The following is a 22,245-nucleotide window of genomic DNA, read 5'->3' on the forward strand; positions in this document are numbered from 1 at the left end:
AATAGAATGGAATGGATTGGAATGGAATCAACCCGAAAGGAATGGAATGGAACGGAATGGAATGGAATGGAATGGAATGGAAAGGAATGGAATAGAATCAACCCGAATGGAAAAGAATGGAATGGAATAGAATGGAATGGAATGGAATGGAATCAACCCGAATGGAATGGAATTGAATGGAATGGAATGGAATGGAGTGGAATCAACCCGAATGGAATATAATGGAATGGAATGGAATGGAATGGAATGGAATGGAATGGAATCAACCTGAATGGAATGCAAAGGAATGGAATGGAATGGAGTGGAATCAATCCGAATGGAATGGAATGGAATGGAATGGAATGGAATCAAACCGAATGTAAAAGAATGGAATGCAAAGGAATGCAAAGGAATGGAATGGAATGGAATGGAATGGAATGGAATGGAATCAACCCCAATGGAATATAATGGAATGGAATGGAATGGAATGGAATCAACCTGAATGGAGTGCAATGGAATGGAATGGAATGGAATGGAATGGAATGGAATGGAATTCACCGGAATGGAATGGAATGGAATGGAATGGAATGGAATGGAATCAACCCGAAAGGAATGGAATGGAATGAAATGGAACGGAATGGAATGGAATGGAATCAACACGAATGGAATGGAATGGAATGGAATGGAATGGAAAGGAATGGAATGGAATGGAATGAAATGGAATGGAATGGAATAAACCCGAATGGAATGGAATGGAATATAATGGAATTGTTTGGAATGGAATAAACCAGAGTGGAATGGAATGGAATGAAATGGAACGGAGTGGAATTAACCGGAATGGAATGGAATGGAATGGAATGGAATGGAATATAATCAACCCGAATGGAATGGAATGGAATGGAATGGAATGGAATGGAATGGAATGGAATGGAATCAACCCGAATGGAATGGAATTGAATGGAATGGAATGGAAAGGAATGGAATGGAAAGGAATAGAATGGAATCAAACCGAATGGAATGGAATCGTATGGAATTGAATCAACCCATATGGAATGGAATGGAATGGAATTGAATGGAATGGAATGGAATAAACCCGAATGGAATGGAATGGAATAGGATGGAATGGATTGTTATGGAATCAACCGGAATGGAATGGAACGGAATGAAATGGAATGGAATGGAATGGAATTAACCGGAATGGAATGGAATGGAATGGAATGGAATGGAATGGAATGGAATGGAATCAAGGCGAATGCAATGGAATGGAATGGAATAGAATGGAATGGAATGGAATCAACCCTAATGGAATGGAATGGAATGGAATGGAATCAACGTGAATGCAATTGAATGGAATTGAATGGAAGGGAATGGAATGGAATGGAATGGAATCAAGGCGAATGCAATGGAATGGTATGGAATGGAATGGACTCAACCCAAATGGATTGGAATGGAATGGAATGGAATGGAATGGAATGGAATGGAATAAACCGGAACGGAATGGAATGGAACAGAATGGAAAGGAATGCAATGGAATGGAATGGAATGGAATCAACCCGAAAGGAAAAGAATGGAATGGAATGGAATGGAATGGAATATAATCAACCCGAATGGAATGGAATGGAATGGAATGGAATGGAATCAACCCAAAAGGAATGGAATGGAATGGAAAGGAATGGAATGGAAAGGAATGGAATGGAATCAAACCGAATGGAATGGAATCGTATGGAATTGAATCAACCCATATGGAATGGAATGGAATGGAATGGAATGGAATGGAATGGAATGGAATGGAATAAACCCGAATGGAATGGAATGGAATAGGATGGAATAGATTGGAATGGAATCAAACGGAATGGAATGGAACGGAATGAAATGGAATTGAATGGAATGGAATTAACCGGAATGGAATGGAATGGAATGCATTGGAATGGCATGGAATGGAATGGAATGGAATGGAATCAACCCTAATGGAATGGAATGGAATGGAATGGAATGGCATGGAATGCAATCAGCACGAATGGTATGGAATGGAATGGAATTGAATGGAATGGAATCAATCGGAATGGAATGGAATGGAATGGAATGCAATGGAATGGAATGGAATCAACCCGAATGGAACGGAATGGAATGGAATTGAATGGAATGGAATGGAATCAACGCAACTTGAATGGAATGGAATGAAACGGAATGGAATAACCCCGAATGCAAAGGAATGGAATAGAATGGAACGGATTGGAATGGAATCAACCCGAAAGGAATGGAATGGAACGGAATGGAAAGGAATGGAATGGAATGGAAAGGAATGGAATAGAATCAACCCGAATGGAAAAGAATGGAATGGAATAGAATGGAATGGAATGGAATGGAATCAACCCGAATGGAATGGAATTGAATGGAATGGAGTGGAATCAACCCGAATGGAATATAATGGAATGGAATGGAATGGAATGGAATGGAATGGAATGGAATGGAATCAACCTGAATGGAATGCAAAGGAATGGAATGGAATGGAGTGGAATCAATCCGAATGGAATGGAATGGAATGGAATGGAATGGAATGGAATGGAATGGAATGGAATCAACCCGAATGTAAAAGAATGGAATGCAAAGGAATGCAAAGGAATTGAATGGAATGGAATGGAATGGAATGGAATCAACCCCAATGGAATATAATGGAATGGAATGGAATGGAATGGAATCAACCTGAATGGAGTGCAATGGAATGGAATGGAATGGAATGGAATGGAATGGAATGGAATTCACCGGAATGGAATGGAATGGAATGCAATGGAATGGAATGGAATCAACCCGAAAGGAATGGAATGGAATGAAATGGAACGGAATGGAATGGAATGGAATCAACACGAATGGAATGGAATGGACTGGAATGGAATGGAATGGAAAGGAATGGAATGGAATGGAATGAAATGGAATGGAATGGAATAAACCCGAATGGAATGGAATGGAATATAATGGAATTGATTGGAATGGAATAAACCAGAGTGGAATGGAATGGAATGAAATGGAACGGAGTGGAATTAACCGGAATGGAATGGAATGGAATGGAATGGAATGGAATGGAATGGAATGGAATATAATCAACCCGAATGGAATGGAATGGAATGGAATGGAATGGAATCAACCCGAATGGAATGGAATGGAATGGAATGGAATGGAAAGGAATGGAATGGAAAGGAATAGAATGGAATCAAACCGAATGGAATGGGATCGTATGGAATTGAATCAACCCATATGGAATGGAATGGAATGGAATCGAATGGAATGGAATAAACCCGAATGGAATGGAATGGAATAGGATGGAATGGATTGTTATGGAATCAACCGGAATGGAATGGAACGGAATGAAATGGAATGGAATGGAATGGAATTAACCGGAATGGAATGGAATTCAATGGAATGGAATGGAATGGAATGGAATGGAGTCAAGGCGAATGCAATGGAATGGAATGGAATGGAATGGAATGGAATGGAATGGAATGGAATCAACCCTAATGGAATGGAATGGAATGGAATGGAATGGAATGGCATGGAATGCAATGAGCACGAATGGTATGGAATGGAATGGAATTGAATGGAATGGAATCAATCGGAATGGAATGGAATGGAATGCAATGCAATGGAATGGAATGGAATCAACCCGAATGGAACGGAATGGAATGGAATTGAATGGAATGGAATGGAATCAACGCAACTTGAATGGAATGGAATGAAACGGAATGGAATAACCCCGAATGCAATGGAATGGAATAGAATGGAATGGATTGGAATGGAATCAACCCGAAAGGAATGGAATGGAACGGAATGGAAAGGAATGGAATGGAATGGAAAGGAATGGAATAGAATCAACCCGAATGGAAAAGAATGGAATGGAATACAATGGAATGGAATGGAATGGAATCAACCCGAATGGAATGGAATTGAATGGAATGGAATGGAATGGAGTGGAATCAACCCGAATGGAATATAATGGAATGGAATGGAATGGAATGGAATGGAATGGAAAGGAATCAACCTGAATGGAATGCAAAGGAATGGAATGGAATGCAATGGAATCAATCCGAATGGAATGGAATGGAATGGAATGGAATGGAATCAACCCGAAAGGAATGGAATGGAACGGAATGGAACGGAATGGAATGGAATGGAATGGAATGGAATGGAATCAACCCGAATGGAAAATAATGGAATGCAAAGGAATGGAATGGAATGGAATGGAATGGAATGGAATGGAATCAACCCCAATGGAATATAATGGAATGGAATGGAATGGAATGGAATCAACCTGAATGGAGTGCAATGGAATGGAATGGAATGGAATGGAATCAATCCGAATGGAATGGAAAGGAATGAAATGGAATGGGATGAAATGCAATGGAAAGGGGTGGAATGGAATGGAAAGGAAAAGAATCAACCCAAATGGAATGGAATGGAAAGGAATGGAATAAACACGAATGGAATGGAATGGAATAGAATGGAATGGATTGGAACGAATCAACCGGAATGGAATGGAATGGAATGAAATGGAATGGAATGGAATGGAATAAACCGGAATGGAATGGAATGGAATGGAATGGAATAGAATGGAATCAACACGAAAGGAATGGAATGGAATGGAATGAAATGGAATGGAATGGATTTCACCGGAATGGAATGGAATGGAATGGAATGGAATGGAATGGAATCAACACGAAAGGAATGGAATGGAATGAAATGGAATGGAATGGAATGGAATGGAATCAACACGAATGGAATGGAATGGAATGGAATGGAATGGAAAGGAATGGAATGGAATGGAATGAAATGGAATGGAATGGAATAAACCCGAATGGAATGGAATGGAATATAATGGAATTGATTGGAATGGAATAAACCAGAGTGGAATGGAATGGAATGAAATGGAACGGAGTGGAATTAAACGGAATGGAATGGAATGGAATGGAATGGAATGGAATATAATCAACCCGAATGGAATGGAATGGAATGGAATGGAATGGAAAGGAATGGAACGGAAAGGAATAGAATGGAATCAAACCGAATGGAATGGAATCGTATGGAATTGAATCAACCCATATGGAATGGAATGGAATGGAATGGAATGGAATGGAATAAACCCGAATGGAATGGAATGGAATAGGATGGAATGGATTGGAATGGAATTAACCGGAATGGAATGGAACGGAATGAAATGGAATGGAATGGAATGGAATTAACCGGAATGCAATGGAATGGAATGGAATGGAATGGAATGGAATGGAATCAAGGCGAATGCAATTGAATGGAATGGAATGGAATGGAATGGAATCAACACTAATGGAATGGAATGGAATGGAATGGAATGGAATGGCATGGAATGCAATCAGCACGAATGGTATGGAATGGAATGGAATTGAATGGAATGGAATCAATCGGAATGGAATGGAATGGAATGGAATGCAATGGAATGGAATGGAACCAACCCGAATGGAACGGAATGGAATGGAATTGAATAGAATGGAATGGAATCAACGCAACTTGAATGGAATGGAATGAAACGGAATGGAATAACCCCGAATGCAATGGAATGGAATAGAATGGAATGGATTGGAATGGAATCAACCCGAAAGGAATGGAATGGAATGGAATGGAAAGGAATGGAATAGAATCAACCCGAATGGAAAAGAATGGAATGGAATAGAATGGAATGGAATGGAGTGGAATCAACCTGAATGGAATGCAAAGGAATGGAATGGAAGGGAGAGGAATCAATCAGAATGGAAAGGAATGGAATGGAATGGAATGGAATGGAATGGAATGGAATCAACCCGAAAGGAATGGAATGGAACAGAATGGAACGGAATGGAATGGAATGGAATGGAATGGAGTGGAATCAACCCGAATGGAAAAGAATGGAATGCAAAGGAATGGAATGGAATGGAATGGAATGGAATGGAATGGATTGGAAAGGAATGGAATATAATGGAATCAACCGGAATGGAATGGAATGGAATGGAATGGAATCAACTGGAATGGAATGGAAAGGAATGGAATGGACTGCAATGGAATCAACCCGAATGGAGTGGAACGGAATGAAATGGAACCGAATAGAATCAACCGGAATGGAGTTAAATGGAATGGAATGCAATGGAATGGAATAGAATAAAACAGAACAGAATGGAATGGAGTGGAATAGAATGGAATCAACCCGAATGCAATGGAATGTAATGGAATGGAATGGAACGGAATGGATTGGAATGGAACGGAATCAACCCGAATGGAATGGAATTGAATGCATTGGAATGGAATGGAATGGTAGGGAATAGAATCAACCCGAATGGAATGGAGTGGAATGGAATCAACCAGAATGCAATGGAATGGAATGGAATGGAATGGAATGGAATGGAATGGAACGGTATGGAATGGAATGGAATGGAATCAACCCGAATGGAATTGAATGGAATGGAACGGAATAGAAAGGAATGGAATGGAATGGAATGAAATGGAATGGAATGGAATAAACCCGAATGGAATGGAATGGAATAGAATGGAATTGATTGGAATGGAATAAACCAGAATGGAATGGAATGGAATGAAATGGAACGGAGTGGAATTAACCAGAATGGAATGGAAGGGAATGGAATGGAATGGAATGGAATGGAATATAATCAACCCGATTGGAATGGAATGGAATGGAATGGAATGGAATCAACCCGAATGGAATGGAATGCAATGGAATGGAATGGAATGGAAAGGAATGGAATGGAAAGGAATGGAATGGAATCAAGCCGAATGGAATGGAATCGTATGGAATTGAATCAACCCATATGGAATGGAATGGAATGGAATGGAATGGAATGGAATGGAATGGAATAAACCCGAATGGAATTGAATGGAATGGGATGGAATGGGTTGGAATGGAATCAACCGGAATGGAATGGAATGGAATGAAATGGAATGGAATGGAATGGAATTAACCGGAATGGAATGGAATGGAATGGAATGGAATGGAATGGAATGGAATGGAATCAACCCGAATGGAATGAAATGGAATGGAATGGAATGGAATGGAATTTAATCAAGGAGAATGCAGTGGAATGGAGTTGAATGGAAGGGAATGGAATGGATTTGAACGGAATGGAACGGAATCAAGGCGAATGCAATGGAATGGAATGGAAAAGAATGGAATCAACCCTAATGGAAGGGAATGGAATGGAATGGAATGGCACGGAATGCAATCAACACGAATGGTATGGAATGGAATGGAATTGAATGGAATGTAATCAATCGGAATGGAATGGAATGGAATGGAATTGAATGGAATGGAATGGAATCAGCGCAAATTGAATGGAATGGAATGGAATGGAATGGAATAAACCCGAATGCAAGGGAATGGAATAGAATGGAATGGATTGGAATGGAATCAACCCGAAAGGAATGTAATGGAACGGAATGGAAAGGAATGGAATGGAATGGAATGGAATGGAATGGAATGGAATGGAATGGAATGGAATGGAATGGAATGAATACGAATGGAATGGAATGCAATGGAATGGAATGGAATGGAATAAACACAAATGGACTGGAATGTAATGGAATGGAATAGAATCAACACGAGTGGAATGGAATGGAATGGAATGGCATGGAATCAACCCGAATGACATGGAATGGAATGGATTGGAATGGAATGGAATGGAGAGGAATGGGTTGGAATCAACCCGAGTGGAATGGAATGGAATGGAATGGAATGGAATGGAAAGGATTGGATTGGAATGGAATGGAATGGAATCAACCCTATTGGAATGGAATGGAATGGAATGGGATGGAATGGAATGGAATGGAATCAACCCAAAAGGAATGGAATGGAATGAAATGGAATGGAATGGAATGGAATGGAGTGGAATTGAAGCAACCCGAATGGAATGGAATGGAATGGATTCAACCCAAATGGCATGGAATGGAATGAAATGGAACGGAATTGAATTAACTGGAAAGGAATGGAATGGAAAGGAATGGAATGGAATAAACCCGAATGGATTGGAATGGAATGGAATGGAATGGAATGGAATGAAATGGAATGGAATGGAATAAACCCGAATGGAATGGAATGGAAGAGAATGGAATTGATTGGAATGTAATAAACCAGAATGGAATGGAATGGAATGAAATGGAACGGAGTGGAATTAACCGGAATGGAATGGAAGGGAACGGAATGGAAGGGAATGGAATGGAATGGAATATAATCAACCCGAATGGAATGGAATGGAATGGAATGGAACGGAATCAACCCGAATGGAATGGAATGGAATGGAATGGAATGGAATGGAAAGGAATGGAATGGAATGGAATGGAATGGAATGGAATCAAACCGAATGGAATGGAATCGTATGGAATTGAATCAACCCATATGGAATGGAATGGAATGGAATGGAATGGAATGGAATGGAATGGAATGGAATGGAATGGAATCGTATGGAATTGAATCAACCCATATGGAATGGAATGGAATGGAATGGAATGGAATGGAATGGAATGGAATGGAATGGAATAAACCCGAATGGAATGGAATGGAATAGGATGCAATGGATTGGAATGGTATCAACCGGAATGGAATGGAATGGAATGGAATGGAATGGAATGGAATAGAATCAACCCGAATGGAATGAAATGGAATGGAATGGAATGGAATGGAATGGAATCAAGGCAAACGCAATGGAATGGAGTTGAATGGAAGGGAATGGAATGGAATGGAATGGAATGGAATGGAATGGAATGGAATAAAGGCGAATGCAATGGAATGGAATGGAATGGAATGGAATCAACCCTAATGGAATGGAATGGAATGGAATGGAATGGAATGGAATGGCACGGAATGCAATCAACACGAATGGTATGGAATGGAATGGAATTGAATGGAATGGAATGGAATCAATGCAAATTGAATGGAATGGAATGGAATGGAATGGAATGGAATGGAATAAACCCGAATGCAAGGGAATGGAACAGAATGGAATGGATTGGAATGGAATCTACCTGAAAGGAATGGAATGGAACGGAATGGAAAGGAATGGAATGGAATGGAATGGAATGGAATGGAATGGATCCGAATGGAATGGAATGCAATGGAATGGAATGGAATGGAATCAACACAAATGGACTGGAATGGAATGGAATGGAATAGAATCAACCCGAATGGAATGGAATGGAATGGCATGGAATCAACCCGAATGAAATGGAATGGAATGGATTGGAATGGAATGGAATGGAAAGGAATGGGTTGGAATCAACCCGAGTGGAATGGAATGGAATGGAATGGAATGGAATGGAATGGATTGGAATGGAATGGAATGGAATGGAATCAACACTAATGGAATGGAATGGAATGGAATGGAATCAACCCAAAAGGAATGGAATGGAATGAAATGGAATGGAATGGAATCAATCCGAATGGAATGGAATGGAATGGAATGGATTGGAATGGAATCAACCTGAGTGGAAGGGAATGGAATGGAATGGAATGGAGTGGAATTGAATCAACCCGAATGGAATGGAATGGATTGGAATCAACCCAAATGGCATGGAATGGAATGAAACGGAACGGAATTGAATTAACTGGAAAGGAATGGAATGGAATGGAATGGAATGGAATGGAATGGAATGGAATCAACCCAAATGGAATGGAATGGAATGAAATGGAATGGAATGGAATCAACCAGAATGGAATGGAATGGAATAGAATGGAATGGATTGGAATGGAATTGAATGAAATGGAACGGAATGGAATTAACCAGAATGGAATGGAAAGGAATGGAATGGAATGGAGTGGAAATGAATGGAATGGAATCAACCCGAATGGAATGGATTTCAATGAAATGGAATGGAATGGAATCAACACGAATGGAATGGAATGGTATGGAACTGAATCAAACCAAATGGAATGGAATGGAATGGAATGCAATTGAATGGAATGGAATGGAATGGAATGGTATAAACACGAATGGAATGGAATGGAATAGAATGGAATGGATTGGAATGGAATCAACCGGGAAGGAAAGGAAAGGAATGGAATGAAATGGAATGGGATGGAAAGGAATGAAATGGAATGGAATGGAATGGAATGGAATGGAATGGAATGGAATCAACCCGAATGGAATGGAATGGATTGGAATGGAATCAACCTGAGTGGAATGGAATGGAATGGAATGGAATGGAGTGGAATTGAATCAACCCGAAGGGAATGGAATGGAATGGAATCAACCCACATGGCATGGAATGGAATGAAATGGAACGGAATTGAATTAACTGGAAAGGAATGGAATGGAATGGAATGGAATGGTAGCAACCCGAATGGAATGGAATGGAATGGAATGCAATGGAATGAAATGGAATGGAATGGAATGCAATAAACCCGAATGGAATGGAATGGAAGAGAATGGAATTGATTGGAATGGAATAAACCAGAATGGAATGGAATGGAATGAAATGGAACGGAGTGGAATTAACCGGAATGGAATGGAAGGGAATCGAATGGAAGGGAATGGAATGGAATGGAATATAATCAACCCGAATGGAATGGAATGGAATGGAATGGAATGGAATCAACCCGAATGGAATGGAATGGAATGGAATGGAATGGAAAGGAATGGAATGGAAAGTAATGGAATGGAATCAAACCGAATGGAATGGAATCGTATGGAATTGAATCAACCCATATGGAATGGAATGGAATGGAATGGAATGGAATGGAATGGAATGGAATGGAATGGAATGGAATGGAATAAACCCGAATGGAATGGAATGGAATAGGATGGAATGGATTGGAATGGAATCAACCGGAATGGAATGGAATGGAATGAAATGGAATGGAATGGAATGGAATTAACCGGAATGGAATGGAATGGAATGGAATGGAATGGAATAGAATCAACCCGAATGGAATGGAATGGAATGGAATGGAATGGAATGGAATGGAATGGAATGGAATCAAGGCGAATGCAATGGAATGGAATGGAATGGAATGGAATCAACCATAATGGAATGGAATGGAATGGAATGGAATGGAATGGCACGGAATGCAATCAACACGAATGGTATGGAATGGAATGGAAGTGAATGGAATGTAATCAATCAGAATGGAATGGAATGGAATGGAATTGAATGGAATGGAATGGAATCAACGCAAATTGAATGGAATGGAATGAAATGGAATAAACCCGAATGCAAGGGAGTGGAATAGAATGGAATGGATTGGAATGGAATCTACCCGAAAGGAATGGAATGGAAGGGAATGGAAAGGAATGGAATGGAATGGAATGGAATGAAATGGAATGGAATGGAATGGAATCAACACAAATGGACTGGAATGTAATGGAATGGAATAGAATCAACCCGAATGGAATGGAATAGAATGGAATGGCATGGAATTAACCCGAATGAAATGGAATGGATTGGAATGGAATGGAATGGAAAGGAATGGTTTGGAATCAACCCGAGTGAAATGGAATGGAAAGGAATGGAATGGAATGGAATGGAATGGACTGGAATGGAACAGAATGGAATGGAATCAACCCTAATCGAATGGAATGGAATGGAATGGAAAGGATTGGAATGGAATGGAATGAACCCAAATGGAATGGAATGGAATGAAATGGAAAGGAATGGAATGGAATGGAATGGAATCAACCCGAATGGAATGGAATGGAATGGATTGGAATGGAATCAACCTGAGTGGAATGGAATGGAATGGAATGGAATGGAGTGGAATTGAATCAACCCGAATGGAATGGAATGGATTGGAATCAACTCAAATGGCATGGAATGGAATGAAATGGAACGGAATTGAATTAACTGGAAAGGAATGGAATGGAATGGAATGGAATGGAACGGAATCAACCCTAATGGAATGGAATGGAATCGAATGGAATGGAATGGAATGGCACGGAATGCAATCAACACGAATGGTATGGAATGGAATGGAATGGAATGGAATGGAATGGAATGGAATGGAATGGAATGAATCCGAATGGAATGGAATGCAATGGAATGGAAGGGAATGGAATCAACACAAATGGACTGGAATGTAATGGAATGGAATAGAATCAACCCGAATGGAATGGAATAGAATGGAATGGCATGGAATCAACCCGAATGAAATGGAATGGAATGGATTGGAATGGAATGGAATGGAAAGGAATGGGTTGGAATCAACCCGAGTGAAATGGAATGGAATGGAATGGAATGGATTGGAATGGAATGGAATGGAATGGAATCAACCCTAATCGAATGGAATGGAATGGAATGGAATGGATTGGAATGGAATGGAATCAACCCAAATGGAATGGAATGGAATGAAATGGAATGGAATGGAATGGAATGGAATGGAATCAACCCGAATGGAATGGAATGGAATGGAATGGATTGGAATGGAATCAACCTGAGTGGAATGGAATGGAATGGAATGGAATGGAGTGGAATTGAATCAACCCGAATGGAATGGAATGGATTGGAATCAACCCAAATGGCATGGAATGGAATGAAATGGAACGGAATTGAATTAACTGGAAAGGAATGGAATGGAATGGAATGGAATGGAATGGAATGGAATGGAATCAACCCTAATGGAATGGAATGGAATGGAATGGAATGGAATGGAATGGCACGGAATGCAATCAACACGAATGGTATGGAATGGAATGGAATGGAATAAACCCGAATGCAAGGGAATGGAATAGAATGGAATGGATTGGAATGGAATCTACCTGAAAGGAATGGAATGGAACGGAATGGAAAGGAATGGAATGGAATGGAATGGAATGGAATGGAATGGAATGGAATGAATCCGAATGGAATGGAATGCAATGGAATGGAATGGAATGGAATCAACACAAATGGACTGGAATGTAATGGAATGGAATAGAATCAACCCGAATGGAATGGAATGGAATGGATTGGAATGGAATGGAATGGAAAGGAATGGGTTGGAATCAACCCGAGTGGAATGGAATGGAATGGAATGGAATGGAATGGAATGGATTGGAGTGGAATGGAATGGAATGGAATGGAATGGATTGGAATGGAATGGAATGGAATGGAATCAACCGAAAAAGAATGGAATGGAATGGAATGGAATGGAATCAAATGGAATGGAATGGAAAGGAATGGAATGGACTGCAATGGAATCAACCCGAATGGAATGGAATGGAATGAAATGGAACCGAATAGAATCAACCGGAATGGAGTTAAATGGAATGGAATGCAATGGAATGGAATAGAATCAAACAGAACAGAATGGAATGGAGTGGAATAGAATGGAATCAACCTGAATGCAATGGAATGTAATGGAATGGAATGGAACGGAATGGATTGGAATGGAACGGAATCATCCCAAATGGAATGGAATTGAATGCATTGGAATGGAATGGAATGGTATGGAATAGAGTCAACCAGAATGGAATGGAATGGAATGGAATCAACCAGCATGCAATGGAATGGAATGGAATGGAATGGAACATTATGGAATGGAATGGAATGGAATCAACCCGAATGGAATGGAATGGAATGGAATGGAATGGAATGGAATGGAAAGGAATGGAATGGAATGGAATGAAATGGAATGGAATGGAATAAACACGAATGGAATAGAATGGAATAGAATGGAATTGATTGGAATGGAATAAACCAGAGTGGAATGGAATGGAATGAAATGGAACGGAGTGGAATTAACCGGAATGGAATGGAAGGGAATGGAATGGAATGGAATGGAATGGAATGGAATATAATCTACCCGAATGGAATGGAATGGAATGGAATGGAATGGAATGGAATCAACCCGAATGGAATGGAATGGAATGGAATGGAATGGAATGGAATGGAATGGAAAGGAATGGAATGGAAAGGAATAGAATGGAATCAAACCGAATGGAATGGAATCGTATGGAATTGAATCAACCAATATGGAATGGAAAGGAATGGAATGGCGTGGAATGGAATGGAATAAACCCGAATGGAATGGAATGGAATAGGATGGAATGGATTGGAATGGAATCAACCGGAATGGAATGGAATGGAATGAAATGGAATGGAATGGAATGGAATTAACCGGAATGGAATGGAATGGAATGGAATGGAATGGAATAGAATCAACCCGAATGGAATGAAATGGAATGGAATGGAATGGAATGGAATGGAATGGAATCAACGTGAATGCAATTGAATGGAATTGAATGGAAGGGAATGGAATGGAATGGAATGGAATCAAGGCGAATGCAATGGAATGGAATGGAATGGAATGGAATAAACCGGAATGGAATGGAATGGAACGGAATGGAAAGGAATGCAATGGAATGGAATGGAATGGAATCAACCCGAAAGGAAAAGAATGGAATGGAATGGAATGGAATGGAATGGAATTAACCGGAATGGAATGGAATGGAATGGATTGGAATGGAATGGAATGGAATGGAATGGAATGGAATCAAGGCGAATGCAATGGCATGGAATGGAATGGAATGGAATGGAATCAACGCAACTTGAATGGAATGGAATGAAACGGAATGGAATAACCCCGAATGCAAAGGAATGGAATAGAATGGAATGGATTGGAATGGAATCAACCCGAAAGGAATGGAATGGAACGGAATGGAATGGAATGGAATGGAATGGAAAGGAATGGAATAGAATCAACCCGAATGGAAAAGAATGGAATGGAATAGAATGGAATGGAATGGAATGGAATCAACCCGAATGGAATGGAATTGAATGGAATGGAATGGAATGGAGTGGAATCAACCCGAATGGAATATAATGGAATGGAATGGAATGGAATGGAATGGAATGGAATGGAATCAACCTGAATGGAATGCAAAGGAATGGAATGGAGTGGAGTGGAATCAATCCGAATGGAATGGAATGGAATGGAATGGAATCAACCCGAATGTAAAAGAATGGAATGCAAAGGAATTCAAAGGAATGGAATGGAATGGAATGGAATGGAATGGAATGGAATGGAATCAACCCCAATGGAATATAATGGAATGGAATGGAATGGAATGGAATCAACCTGAATGGAGTGCAATGGAATGGAATGGAATGGAATGGAATGGAATGGAATTCACCGGAATGGAATGGAATGGAATGGAATGGAATGGAATGGAATGGAATCAACCCGAAAGGAATGGAATGGAATGAAATGGAACGGAATGGAATGGAATGGAATCAACACGAATGGAATGGAATGGAATGGAATGGAATGGAAAGGAATGGAATGGAATGGAATGAAATGGAATGGAATGGAATAAACCCGAATGGAATGGAATGGAATATAATGGAATTGATTGGAATGGAATAAACCAGAGTGGAATGGAATGGAATGAAATGGAACGGAGTGGAATTAACCGGAATGGAATGGAATGGAATGGAATGGAATGGAATATAATCAACCCGAATGGAATGGAATGGAATGGAATGGAATGGAAAGGAATGGAATGGAAAGGAATAGAATGGAATCAAACCGAATGGAATGGAATCGTATGGAATTGAATCAACCCATATGGAATGGAATGGAATGGAATTGAATGGAATGGAATGGAATAAACCCGAATGGAATGGAATGGAATAGGATGGAATGGATTGTTATGGAATCAACTGGAATGGAATGGAACGGAATGAAATGGAATGGAATGGAATGGAATTAACCGGAATGGAATGGAATGGAATGGAATGGAATGGAATCAAGGCGAATGCAATGGAATGGAATGGAATGGAATGGAATGGAATGGAATCAACCCTAATGGAATGGAATGGAATGGAATGGAATCAACGTGAATGCAATTGAATGGAATTGAATGGAAGGGAATGGAATGGAATGGAATGGAATCAAGGCGAATGCAATGGAATGGAATGGAATGGAATGGACTCAACCCAAATGGATTGGAATGGAATGGAATGGAATGGAATGGAATGGAATGGAATAAACCGGAATGGAATGGAATGGAACGGAATGGAAAGGAATGCAATGGAATGGAATGGAATGGAATCAACCCGAAAGGAAAAGAATGGAATGGAATGGAATGGAATGGAATGGAATGGAATAGGATGGAATGGATTGGAATGGAATCAACCGGAATAGAATGGAATGGAATGAAATGGAATGGAATGGAATGGAATTAACCGGAATGGAATGGAATGGAATGGAATGGAATGGAATAGAATCAACCCGAATGGAATGAAATGGAATGGAATGGAATGGAATGGAATGGAATGGAATGTATTCAAGGTGAATGCAATGGAATGGAATTGAATGGAAGGGAATGGAATAGAATGGAATGGAATGGAATGGAATGGAATAAAGGCGAATGCAATGGAATGGAATGGAATGGAATGGAATGGAATCAACCCAAATGGAATGGAATGGAATGGAATGGAATGGAATTGAATTGAATGGAATGCAATGGAATGGAATGGAATGGAATGGAATAAACCCGAATGGAACGGAATGGAACGGAATGGAAAGGAATGCAATGGAATGGAATGGCATGAAATCAACCCGAAAGGAAAAGAATGGAATGGAATGGAATGGAATGGAATGGAATGGAATCAACACAAATGGAATGGAATGGAATGGAACGGAATGGAAAGGAATGCAATGGAATGGAATGGAATGTAATCAACCAGAAAGGAAAAGAATGGAATGGAATGGAATGGAATGGAATATAATCAACTCGAATGGAATGGAATGGAATGGAATGGAATGGAATCAACCCAAATGGAATGGAATGGAATGGAAAGGAATGGAATGGAAAGGAATGGAATGGAATCAAACCGAATGGAATGGAATCGTATGGAATTGAATCAACCCATATGGAATGGAATGGAATGGAATGGAATGGAATGGAATGGAATAAACCCGAATGGAATGTAATGGAATAGGATGGAATAGATTGGAATGGAATCAAACGGAATGGAATGGAACGGAATGAAATGGAATGGAATGGAATGGAATTAACCGGAATGGAATGGAATGGAATGGATTGGAATGGAATGGAATGGAATGGAATGGAATGGAATCAAGGCGAATGCAATGGCATGGAATGGAATGGAATGGAATGGAATCAACCCTAATGGAATGGAATGGAATGGAATGGAATGGAATGGAATGGCATGGAATGCAATCAGCACGAATGGTATGGAATGGAATGGAATTGAATGGAATGGAATCAATCGGAATGGAATGGAATGGAATGGAATGGAATGGAATGGAAAGGAATGGAATGGAATGGAATGGAATGGAATGGAATGGAATGGAATAAACCCGAATGGAATGGAATGGAATATAATGGAATTGATTGGAATGGAATAAACCAGAGTGGAATGGAATGGAATGAAATGGAACGGAGTGGATTAACCGGAATGGAATGGAATGGAATGGAATGGAATGGAATATAATCAACCCGAATGGAATGGAATGGAATGGAATGGAATGGAATGGAATCAACCCGAATGGAATGGAATGGAATGGAATGGAATGGAATGGAAAGGAATGGAATGGAAAGGAATAGAATGGAATCAAACCGAATGGAATGGAATCGTATGGAATTGAATCAACCCATATGGAATGGAATGGAATGGAATGGAATGGAATGGAATGGAATGGAATAAACCCGAATGGAATGGAATGGAATAGGATGGAATGGATTGTTATGGAATCAACCGGAATGGAATGGAACGGAATGAAACGGAATGGAATGGAATGGAATTAACCGGAATGGAATGGAATGGAATGGAATGGAATGGAATGGAATGGAATGGAATCAAGGCGAATGCAATGGAATGGAATGGAATGGAATGGAATGGAATGGAATGGAATGGAATCAACCCTAATGGAATGGAATGGAATGGAATGGAATGGAATGGAATGGCATGGAATGCAATGAGCACGAATGGTATGGAATGGAATGGAATTGAATGGAATGGAATCAATCGGAATGGAATGGAATGGAATGGAATGCAATGGAATGGAATGGAATCAACCCGAAAGGAATGGAATGGAACGGAATGGAAAGGAATGGAATGGAATGGAAAGGAATGGAATAGAATCAACCCGAATGGAAAAGAATGGAATGGAATACAATGGAATGGAATGGAATGGAATCAAACCGAATGGAATGGAATTGAATGGAATGGAATGGAATGGAGTGGAATCAACCCGAATGGAATATAATGGAATGGAATGGAATGGAATGGAATGGAATCAACCTGAATGGAATGCAAAGGAATGGAATGGAATGGAATGGAATCAATCCGAATGGAATGGAATGGAATGGAATGGAAGGGAATCAACCCGAAAGGAATGGAATGGAACGGAATGGAACAGAATGGAATGGAATGGAATGGAATGGAATGGAATGGAATGGAATGGAATCAACCGGAATGGAAAAGAATAGAATGCAAAGGAATGGAATGGAATGGAATGGAATGGAATGGAATGGAATGGAATCAACCCCAATGGAATATAATGGAATGGAATTGAATGGAATGTAATCAACCTGAATGGAGTGCAATGGAATGGAATGGAATGGAATGGAATCAATCCGAATGGAATGGAAAGGAATGAAATGGAATGGAATGGAATGCAATGGAAAGGAGTGGAATGGAATGGAAAGGAAAAGAATCAACCCAAATGGAATGGAATGGAAAGGAATGGAATAAACACGAATGGAATGGAATGGAATAGAATGGAATGGATTGGAACGAATCAACCGGAATGGAATGGAATGGAATGAAATGGAATGGAATGGAATTCACCGGAATGGAATGGAATGGAATGGAATGGAATGGAATGGAATGGAATGGAATCAACACGAAAGGAATGGAATGGAATGAAATGGAATGGAATGGAATGGAATGGAATCAACACGAATGGAATGGAATGGAATGGAATGGAAAGGAATGGAATGGAATGGAATGAAATGGAATGGAATGGAATAAACCCGAATGGAATGGAATGGAATATAATGGAATTGATTGGAATGGAATAAACCAGAGTGGAATGGAATGGAATGAAATGGAACGGAGTGGAATTAAACGGAATGGAATGGAATGGAATGGAATGGAATGGAATGGAATATAATCAACTCGAATGGAATGGAATGGAATGGAATGGAATGGAAAGGAATGGAACGGAAAGGAATAGAATGGAATCAAACCGAATGGAATGGAATCGTATGGAATTGAATCAACCCATATGGAATGGAATGGAATGGAATGGAATGGAATGGAATGGAATGGAATGTAATGGAATGGAATAAACCCGAATGGAATGGAATGGAATAGGATGGAATGGATTGGAATGGAATTAACCGGAATGGAATGGAATGGAATGAAATGGAATGGAATGGAATGGAATAAACCGGAATGGAATGGAATGGAATCAAGGCGAATGCAATTGAATGGAATGGAATGGAATGGAATGGAATCAACCCTAATGGAATGGAATGGAATGGAATGGAATGGAATGGAATGGAATGGCATGGAATGCAATCAGCACGAATGGTATGGAATGGAATGGAATTGAATGGAATGGAATCAATCGGAATGGAATGGAATGGAATGGAATGCAATGGAATGGAATGGAATCAACCCGAATGGAACGGAATGGAATGGAATTGAATAGAATGGAATGGAATCAACGCAACTTGAATGGAATGGAATGAAACGGAATGGAATAACCCCGAATGCAATGGAATGGAATAGAATGGAATGGATTGGAATGGAATCAACCCGAAAGGAATGGAATGGAATGGAATGGAAAGGAATGGAATAGAATCAACCCGAATGGAAAAGAATGGAATGGAATAGAATGGAATGGAATGGAGTGGAATAAACCTGAATGGAATGCAAAGGAATGGAATGGAATGGAGAGGAATCAATCCGAATGGAATGGAATGGAATGGAATGGAATGGAAAGGAATGGAATGGAATCAACCCGAAAGGAATGGAATGGAACGGAATGGAACGGAATGGAATGGAATGGAATGGAATGGAGTGGAATCAACCCGAATGGAAAAGAATGGAATGCAAAGGAATGGAATGGAATGGAATGGATTGGAAAGGAATGGAATGTAATGGAATCAACCGGAATGGAATGGAATGGAATGGAATGGAATAAACTGGAATGGAATGGAAAGGAATGGAATGGACTGCAATGGAATCAAACCAAATGGAGTGGAACGGAATGAAATGGAACCGAATAGAATCAACCGGAATGGAGTTAAATGGAATGGAATGCAATGGAATGGAATAGAATAAAACAGAACAGAATGGAATGGAGTGGAATAGAATGGAATCAACCCGAATGCAATGGAATGTAATGGAATGGAATGGAACGGAATGGATTGGAATGGAACGGAATCAACCCGAATGGAATGGAATTGAATGCATTGGAATGGAATGGAATGGTAGGGAATAGAATCAACCCGAATGGAATGGAGTGGAATGGAATCAACCAGAATGCAATGGAATGGAATGGAATGGAATGGAATGGAATGGAATGGAACGGTATGGAATGGAATGGAATGGAATCAACCCGAATGGAATTGAATGGAATGGAATGGAATAGAAAGGAATGGAATGGAATGGAATGAAATGGAATGGAATGGAATAAACCCGAATGGAATGGAATGGAATAGAATGGAATTGATTGGAATGGAATAAACCAGAATGGAATGGAATGGAATGAAATGGAACGGAGTGGAATTAACCAGAATGGAATGGAAGGGAATGGAATGGAATGGAATGGAATGGAATATAATCAACCCGAATGGAATGAAATGGAATGGAATGGAATGGAATGGAATGGAATGGAATGGAATTAACCGGAATGGAATGGAATGGAATGGAATGGAATGGAATAGAATCAACCCGAATGGAATGAAATGGAATGGAATGGAATGGAATGGAATGGAAACAAGGCGAATGCAATGGAATGGAATGGATTGGAATGGAATCAACACTAATGGAATGGAAGGGAATGGAATGGAATGGAATGGCACGAAATGCAATCAACACGAATGGTATGGAATGGAATGGAAGTGAATGGAATGTAATCAATCAGAATGGAATGGAATGGAATGGAATTGAATGGAATGGAATGGAATCAACGCAAATGGAATGGAATGGAATGGAATGGAATGAAATGGAATAAACCCGAATGCAAGGGTATGGAATAGAATGGAATGGATTGGAATGGAATCTACCCGAAAGGAATGGAATGGAAGGGAATGGAAAGGAATGGAATGGAATGGAATGGAACGAAATGGAATGGAATGGAATGGAATCAACACAAATGGACTGGAATGTAATGGAATGGAATAGAATCAACCCGAATGGAATGGAATAGAATGGAATGGCATGGAATCAACCCGAATGAAATGGAATGGAATGGATTGGAATGGAATGGAATGGAAAGGAATGGGTTGGAATCAACCCGAGTGAAATGGAATGGAATGGAATGGAATGGAATGGAATGGACTGGAATGGAACGGAATGGCATGGAATCAACCCTAATCGAATGGAATGGAATGGAATGGAAAGGATTGGAATGGAATGGAATCAACCCAAATGGAATGGAATGGAATGAAATGGAATGGAATGGAATGGAATGGAATGGAATCAACCCGAATGGAATGGAATGGAATGGATTGGAATGGAATCAACCTGAGTGGAATGGAATGGAATGGAATGGAATGGAGTGGAATTGAATCAACCCGAATGGAATGGAATGGATTGGAATCAACCCAAATGGCATGGAATGGAATGAAATGGAACGGAATTGAATTAACTGGAAAGGAATGGAATGGAATGGAATGGAACGGAATCAACCCTAATGGAATGGAATGGAATCGAATGGAATGGAATGGAATGGCACGGAATGCAATCAACACGAATGGTATGGAATGGAATGGAATTGAATGGAATGGAATGGAATCAACGCAAATTGAATGGAATGGAATGGAATGGAATAAACCCGAATGCAAGGGAATGGAATAGAATGGAATGGATTGGAATGCAATCTACCTGAAAGGAATGGAATGGAACGGAATGGAAAGGAATGGAATGGAATGGAATGGAATGGAATGGAATGGAATGGAATGAATCCGAATGGAATGGAATGCAATGGAATGGAAGGGAATGGAATCAACACAAATGGACTGGAATGTAATGGAATGGAATAGAATCAACCCGAATGGAATGGAATAGAATGGAATGGCGTGGAAT

This window comes from Pan paniscus, chromosome 6 (genome assembly GCF_029289425.2).
Source record: "Pan paniscus chromosome 6, NHGRI_mPanPan1-v2.0_pri, whole genome shotgun sequence".
Taxonomy (NCBI): Eukaryota; Metazoa; Chordata; class Mammalia; order Primates; family Hominidae; genus Pan; species Pan paniscus.